This window comes from Eucyclogobius newberryi, unplaced genomic scaffold (assembly GCF_026437365.1).
Source record: "Eucyclogobius newberryi isolate DKJ021-1_F unplaced genomic scaffold, fEucNew1.0.hap1 SCAF_639, whole genome shotgun sequence".
In the NCBI taxonomy this organism is placed as follows: domain Eukaryota; kingdom Metazoa; phylum Chordata; class Actinopteri; order Gobiiformes; family Gobiidae; genus Eucyclogobius; species Eucyclogobius newberryi.
This window is the reverse complement of record NW_027316322.1, coordinates 1-7500: the sequence shown is the minus strand read 5'-3', so window position 1 is coordinate 7500 and position 7500 is coordinate 1. Positions and strand designations below refer to the sequence as shown.

At 48.4% G+C, this 7500-nt stretch overlaps 4 non-coding genes across 4 annotated transcripts; 1 reads left to right on the top strand and 3 right to left on the bottom strand.

The window, feature by feature from the left end:
• The first annotated feature begins 4870 nt into the window (after window positions 1-4870).
• trnav-cac (transfer RNA valine (anticodon CAC)) lies at window positions 4871-4943 on the top strand. The gene has a single exon. It is a non-coding gene; the product is annotated as a tRNA-Val (tRNA).
• Window positions 4944-5359: 416 nt separating this feature from the next.
• Window positions 5360-5551, bottom strand: LOC140348236 (U2 spliceosomal RNA). The gene has a single exon (XR_011924422.1). It is a non-coding gene; the product is annotated as a U2 spliceosomal RNA (small nuclear RNA).
• A 165-nt stretch (window positions 5552-5716) lies between these two features.
• Window positions 5717-5882, bottom strand: LOC140348234 (U1 spliceosomal RNA). The gene has a single exon (XR_011924421.1). It is a non-coding gene; the product is annotated as a U1 spliceosomal RNA (small nuclear RNA).
• Window positions 5883-6169: 287 nt separating this feature from the next.
• Window positions 6170-6284, bottom strand: LOC140348237 (U5 spliceosomal RNA). Its single transcript, XR_011924423.1, has one exon. It is a non-coding gene; the product is annotated as a U5 spliceosomal RNA (small nuclear RNA).
• Between the last annotated feature and the right edge of the window lie 1216 nt (window positions 6285-7500).

Below are 7500 nucleotides of genomic sequence, written 5' to 3'. Positions count from 1 at the left end.
AGTCCGCAGGGGTCAGAGGTCACACTATCACATCTCTAACACTGCAGCACTGAACTGTACTATTGTGTTCAGTTTATGTTCTGCAGAGAAATAAAACATTGACTCATATTATTAATGATATGATATCTCAATCATGTATGGAATATTATTGTATTATTATATAAGAAAACACAATAACATATACTTTTAAGAATATTTATTGACAGGGAAATACCAGAAATATTAAGTTTCATTTATTTACAATTCAGACAGCATTCATTACTTGACAGTAGTATTTACAATAAATATACAGATATATACAGTCCAGGGAAGTATGTGTGGATGTGAGGACTGTGAGGGCCTGCTTCAGCTCCAGTTTGCAGAACCTGCACGTTCTCCCTGGGGCAGAACCTGCACGTTCTCCCTGGGGCAGGTGACTCCTCTCTCTTCCTCTTCTGTTGCTTCCTTTCCTCCTCTCTCTGTCTTGTGGCCTCCAGCTCCCTCTGGAAGAACTCTGTGTCCACAAAGTCCTTAAAAGGTGGTGTTTCTTCAGGGCTGCTGCTGCTGCTCAGGGCGTCCTGAGAAAGAGACGGTGATGGTCAGAACTGTAGGAGGCGAGGTGATGGTCTGAGGAGGAGGCTTCACTGTGGCAGGTGTCGTGGTGACGACAGTCGTCGTGGTGACGGCAGTCGTCGTGGTGACGACAGTTGTCATGGTGACAACAGGCAGAGTTGTGGTGCTGCCAGAGTGTCTGTGTTTGCTCCAGCTTTTTCGGGCTGATGTTGAGTGAAGATGTGGCATTTAATAATCTGATGTGATGATGATGTAATGATAAATATGTAGTTTTGTGGTCGGGTGTAGCGCGCTGTTGGGATTGGCTCAGGGGCAGTGGAGGTGGAGGCGGCCTGTTGTGACGACTGCGGCTGAAGCTTCACTGGAGGAGGAACTACAGAACAAAACAGATGAATGTTTTAGTGATAAGCAACACGTGAAATACAAGACATGACACACATTTAGAACCACTGCACTGGCTGTCAAACTACAGTCAGCATGAAGCATTCATCTGTTCACTCTGTGATGGTTTGACTGAGACAGACACACATGGAGCATGAAGCATTCATCTGTTCACTCTGTGATGGTTTGACTGAGACAGACACACATGGAGCATGAAGCATTCATCTGTTCACTCTGTGATGGTTTGACTGAGACAGACACACATGGAGCATGAAGCATTCATCTGTTCACTCTGTGATGGTTTGACTGAGACAGACACACATGGAGCATGAAGCATTCATCTGTTCACTCTGTGATGGTTTGACTGAGACAGACACACATGGAGCATGAAGCATTCATCTGTTCACTCTGTGATGGTTTGACTGAGACAGACACAGACACACATGGAGCTCACTCACTTTGGGTTCTCTCTTCTCCAGGAGCATCAGATGCAGAATGTGTGGGACGAGCTGCATCTGAAACAACCAAAACACCACAATATAGGTTTATGTTTGTTTAGATTATTCTATTAAAATGTCAGACCTGGAGCTGAAGTACTTCCAGACTCGGCCAGAACAAACCTCAGCTCCTGTGGAAGTGGCACTGGAGGCTTAAGGGGCAGCACATCTGCAGCAGCTGAAGAGAGGAAAGAAATGTATGATACGTTTGATCAACTTTGATCTTACAGTGAATAAGCAACAAGTAAAAGCTCTTACCGTCCTGTGGTTCCTCCAGAACAGTCTGTTTGGACTGTGCAGCTGCTGTAAGAGAAGAAGACGAATAATGAGTCATATTTAGCCGTTAGTAACAACGCACACTTACATTTGACCTGTTGTTTATATCATAAGTAAGTTTATATGGCTGTTTTATTTAGCAATGTTAGTGTGAATGAGCAGAAGAAGCTCTCACTCATTCATATTGAACACCAGATAATATGACTCACTCTCATCACAGATGCATGAATTCAGAGCAGGACCTGAACAGGGTCAGGAACAACTGAACTCATGCACAGGACAGAACGTGTCCCAAAGTGTCTTTCATGGCAGGACATCTGTGTGTGAACTTCTGTAAACCTGAGGATGATGGAGCTCAGCAGCGACTGGTGCAGACACGGCTGGAATAAAAGACAAACCTTTTTAACACATGGTACATCCAAAATGGAGCTAAAGCGTTACAGACACATTACACACATCCACGTGTTTGGACGGAGATGCTGAACATTGTCCTCTCCAGCGCGTCCTCTTCAGCCACTACTAAAGGAAAAGACATGAAATGAAACAGAAGTGACTGCTCCTCTACACGGTGTGACTCTGTGTGACTCCACACAAACCAAGAACACATGATTTATGTAGTTATACTCACCCAAGGGCTCACGAAGAGAGCTGGTGGGGACACGAGTGGGTGGGACAGAGGACGGGACAGAGGAGGGCAGGAGAGAGGAGGACAGGACAGAGGAGGACAGGACAGAGGAAGACAGGACAGAGGAGGACAGGACAGAGGAGGACGGGACAGAGGAGGACGGGACAGAGGAGGACGGGACAGAGGAGGACAGGATAGTGGAGGACAGGACAGAGGAGGGCAGGATAGTGGAGGACAGGACAGAGGAGGGCAGGAGAGAGGAGGACAGGGCAGAGGATAGGGCAGAGGAGGACAGGGTAGAGGAGGACAGGATAGTGGAGGACAGGACAGAGGAGGACGGGACAGAGGAGGACGGGACAGAGGAGGACAGGATAGTGGAGGACAGGACAGAGGAGGGCAGGAGAGAGGAGGACAGGACAGAGGAGGACAGGACAGGAGGACAGGACAGAGGAGGACAGGACAGAGGAGGACGGGACAGAGGAGGACAGGATAGTGGAGGACAGGACAGAGGAGGACGGGACAGAGGAGGACAGGACAGAGGAGGACGGGACAGAGGAGGACGGGACAGAGGAGGACAGGATAGTGGAGGACAGGACAGAGGAGGGCAGGATAGTGGAGGACAGGACAGAGGAGGGCAGGAGAGAGGAGGACAGGGCAGAGGATAGGGCAGAGGAGGACGGGACAGAGGAAGACGGGACAGAGGAGGACGGGACAGAGGAGGACGGGACAGAGGAGGACGGGACAGAGGAGGACGGGACAGAGGAGGACGGGACAGAGGAGGACAGGATAGTGGAGGACAGGACAGAGGAGGGCAGGATAGTGGAGGACAGGACAGAGGAGGGCAGGAGAGAGGAGGACAGGGCAGAGGATAGGGCAGAGGAGGACAGGGTAGAGGAGGACAGGATAGTGGAGGACAGGACAGAGGAGGACAGGGCAGAGGAGGACAGGACAGAGGAGTACGGGGCAGAGGAGTACGGGGGAGAGGAGGACAGGAGAGAGGACAGGACAGAGGAAAGGACAGAGGAGGACAGGACAGAGGAAGACAGGACAGAGGAGGACAGGACAGAGGAGGACGGGACAGAGGAGGACGGGACAGAGGAGGACGGGACAGAGGAGGACGGGACAGAGGAGGACAGGATAGTGGAGGACAGGACAGAGGAGGGCAGGATAGTGGAGGACAGGACAGAGGAGGGCAGGAGAGGAGGACAGGGCAGAGGATAGGGCAGAGGAGGACAGGGTAGAGGAGGACAGGATAGTGGAGGACAGGACAGAGGAGGACAGGGCAGAGGAGGACAGGACAGAGGAGTACGGGGCAGAGGAGTACGGGGGAGAGGAGGACAGGAGAGAGGACAGGACAGAGGAAAGGACAGAGGAGGACAGGACAGAGGAGGACGGGACAGAGGAGGACGGGACAGAGGAGGACGGGACAGAGGAGGACAGGATAGTGGAGGACAGGACAGAGGAGGGCAGGATAGTGGAGGACAGGACAGAGGAGGGCAGGAGAGAGGAGGACAGGGCAGAGGATAGGGCAGAGGAGGACAGGGTAGAGGAGGACAGGATAGTGGAGGACAGGACAGAGGAGGACAGGGCAGAGGAGGACAGGACAGAGGAGTACGGGGGAGAGGAGGACAGGAGAGAGGACAGGACAGAGGAAAGGACAGAGGAAAGGACAGAGGAGGGCAGGATAGTGGAGGACAGGGCAGAGGAGGATGGGGGAGAGGAGGACAGGAGAGAGGAACAACATAATCAACATAATTGTTGAGTCATTCATATGGATTTTGGCTCTTGTTTACAGTCTGTTGCTAGGTAACAGTTGTGGAATGTCCTCCACATTAACATTAAGTGAAGGCATTTCCCCCATTGTGGGACAAACAAAGTCTCTCTTACTTGTGATGAATTGTTGATGCTACAACTACTTTTATGCACAATAAGAGACAACACAACACACAGATGACGTAATATTACACCTTAAATAAAACTGCAAACCTTTAAATGTAATAAAGTTTAACTTAACAGGGCTGAATATCACACAAAACTGACAGAAAAGTCGCGTTAGTTGTTCAACAGAGACATGGAAGTAGCAGTGATTTTACGTGACTAAAAACACAGTTTCAAAAGTGCAAAACACAAGACGAACTTTACCTGAAAACGTCCTCAAATGCCCGTTATAAATGCCACAAAATACGAGTGTTCTGGGGCAGTAAAATGTCCATAAGAAGGTGAAAACAGGAGCAGATCTAGTGCTAAACTTGTCCCGGTCACATTGAATGAATGACGTCACTCTGCATTCAAACATGGCGCGCTCTCGCCACAGCGCCGCCGCTGGTCAAAAGTATATTACATCCGTAGTGGTTTAGCACTACCATAGGAAATGAATGGGATTCTGTTTAGGGCTGTTTAGCTAAAGAATCCACGGCTGCCGCCGCGGAAGACCTGGGTTCGATTCCCAGACGGGGAGAGAAAGTGCGTTTTACCCAGCACGAAAGCGTTGCACTGACGCTGAGGACTTGTCCCACCAACGTACCTGCGCTACACTATCGCTTCTGTAGTGTAGCGGTTATCACGTTTGCCTCACACGCAAAAGGTCCCCGGCTCGAAACCGGGCAGAAGCACGCCCTCATGCGAAGACTTTACTTGTCGAGGATGGGTTTGAAAGTCGGTGTTGCGTTTGACCCCCCCCCCCAAAAAAAAACAAAACAACTAGTCACATGTACTGTACTCCACAAAGGGGCCACTCAAATTCCAAAGGTGGCCTATTTTGCACAAGGGTTTACGTGGAATGGGCTACCTCCCAAGGGGGTTGGGTTTAGGAACAGATACTTCACCTTCCCTCCCCCTCTTCTCCAGTCAGGGCTTTTGGCGGGAGATTTGAAATATCCAGCCCTTCCACTCAAAACGTCTCCGAGAATTTTTGTCCACTTCCGGAGCAGACAAACGGCAAGGAAGCGTTTAACATGAGGGTATGATGGCACATTTGCATGTAACGTGACGGCGAAAACAAACTGAATGACTTTTTTTAACCTGAGAGAGGAGGTGCACCGTTCTCGGAGGTACTGCAATACCGAGCCGATGCGTGGAGTGGACGGAGCAAGCCCCAAATTCCATCTCCCTGGTCCAAAAATCAATTTAATATACGGTCCCCGGGTAGGGGACGTATCAGATATTAAACTGATAAGAACAGATACTACACTTGATCTTAGCCAAAAGGCCGAGAAGCGATGCCCACAATGGGTTCGGGGAGCAGTGAGCTCTCCCCACGCTGACCCTCCCGTCAACGGTCCAAAGCGGCGCCCGCGCAAAGCGCCCGGCGGAGGGGCCGGAGCGCGAGCGGCGTACATGGAAACGACCCTTTGGGTTTTTTTTTTTTTCCTCTGACAAAAAACAAGAGGGGAGAGCGCGAACGCAGTCCCCCACTACCAGAAATTATGCAGTTGAGATTCCCACATTTGGGGAATTCACAGGGGTCAGCACATCCTGTTTGTGCAATGGACGAGCCTCGCCCTGGGTGAACCACCTTCCTGATCATGGTGTCGCCCCTGCCAGGTAAGTATGAGTTGCTCCGCTCCGAGCCAAGGCCCAGGCCCTGGAAGAGGCAATGTGGCAGCATGGTCCTTCCGGCCATTTGCATGGACCAGCTTCCACCCGACGATTGAGCCCCAGGTTAAACGGCAGCGATACACACGCAAGTCTGTGCGTTCTAAGCACTCTTTTTTACTTTTAAAGTTCTTGAACACGGGATGCCAAACGGAGGGTACGCAAGGGCATGTTTAAAGGCCGACAAGACACAACCTTTGCTCTTGGAGGATGACCGCTTGCTTGCTTTAGACATAGGTAGAAAAGCCCCGCATTGAAGCAGGGCATCAAAAAATTGGAAAGATCTCTTGTTGTCCCTCTCCACGGAAATCTTTAGTAAAAAGGCGAAAGATTTATACGCTCTGAAGAGAAACAAGAGTGCCACGGTTGCAGCGCCACACGGCGTCCAGTACTTGAGGGTTCTTCTTCTTCTTCTTCTTCTTCTTCTTCTCTTCTTCTTCTTCTTCTTCTCTTCTTCTTCTTCTTCTTTCTTCTGCTTCTTCTTCTTCTTCTTCTTCTTCTCTTCTTCTTCTTCTTCTTCTTCTTCTTCTTCTTCTTCTTCTTCTTCTTCTTTCTTCTTCTTCTTCTTCTTCTTCTTCTTCTTCTTCTTCTTCTTCTTCTTCTTCTTCCTTCTTCTTCTTCTTCTTCTTCTTCTTTCTTCTTCTTCTTCTTCTTCTTCTTCTCTTCTTCTTCTTCTTCTTCTTCTTCTTCTTCTTCTTCTTCTTCTTCTTCTTCTTCTTCTTCTTCCTTCTTCTTCTCTTCTTCTTCTTCTTCTTCTTCTTCTTCTTCTTCTTCTTCTTCTTTCTTCTTCTTTCTTCTTCTTCTTCTTCTTCTTCTTCTTCTTCTTCTTCTTCTTCTTCTTCTTCTTCTTCTTCTTCTTCTTCTTCTTCTTCTTCTTCTTCTTCTTCTTCTTCTTCTTCTTCTTCTTCTTCTTCTTCTTCTTCTTCTTCTTCTTCTTCTTCTTCGTCTTCTTCTTCTTCTTCTTCTTCTTCTTCTTCTTCCTTCTTCTTCTTCTTCTTCTTCTTCTTCTTCTTCTTCTTCTTCTTCTTCTTCTTCTTCTCTTCTTCTTCTTCTTCTTCTTCTTCTTCTTCTTCTTCCTTTAATACAAAAATATATTCTTTAGTTAATTTACTGTGCACAATTTCAACCTTACCATATTTCAAAATATTCAATTCCCTAAAACACCCCTCCAATGTTCTGCCCCTGAACCTTCTTAAGGTGCTCCACCTTCCTGGGGACTCTTTTGAACGGCGCACCTAAAATGGCTGACACATGAGGTAAGGTAACGTTTCATTTTGATAAACTGAACAGTTACATATATTCTCTCTTCTGTTGCAGGTCGACTCACACAAAAACCCTCTCAATAAATCCTTTAAAACACCCACTTGTTTCCTTGTGTTTCTTCCTAAGCCATGTAATGGTCAGCTACATTACAGAGGCCAAAACACCACAGTCAAACTCTTGCCACAATCTTGATGGACTGTGTTGAAGTAGGTCTGGTTTCTTTATCGGTTACTTGTCTCTACATTGTCTTTACTATGTTTTGAAAACGGCACCTGCACTGTGCAAGTAGATGTGGGGCCAGAGGGTCATATA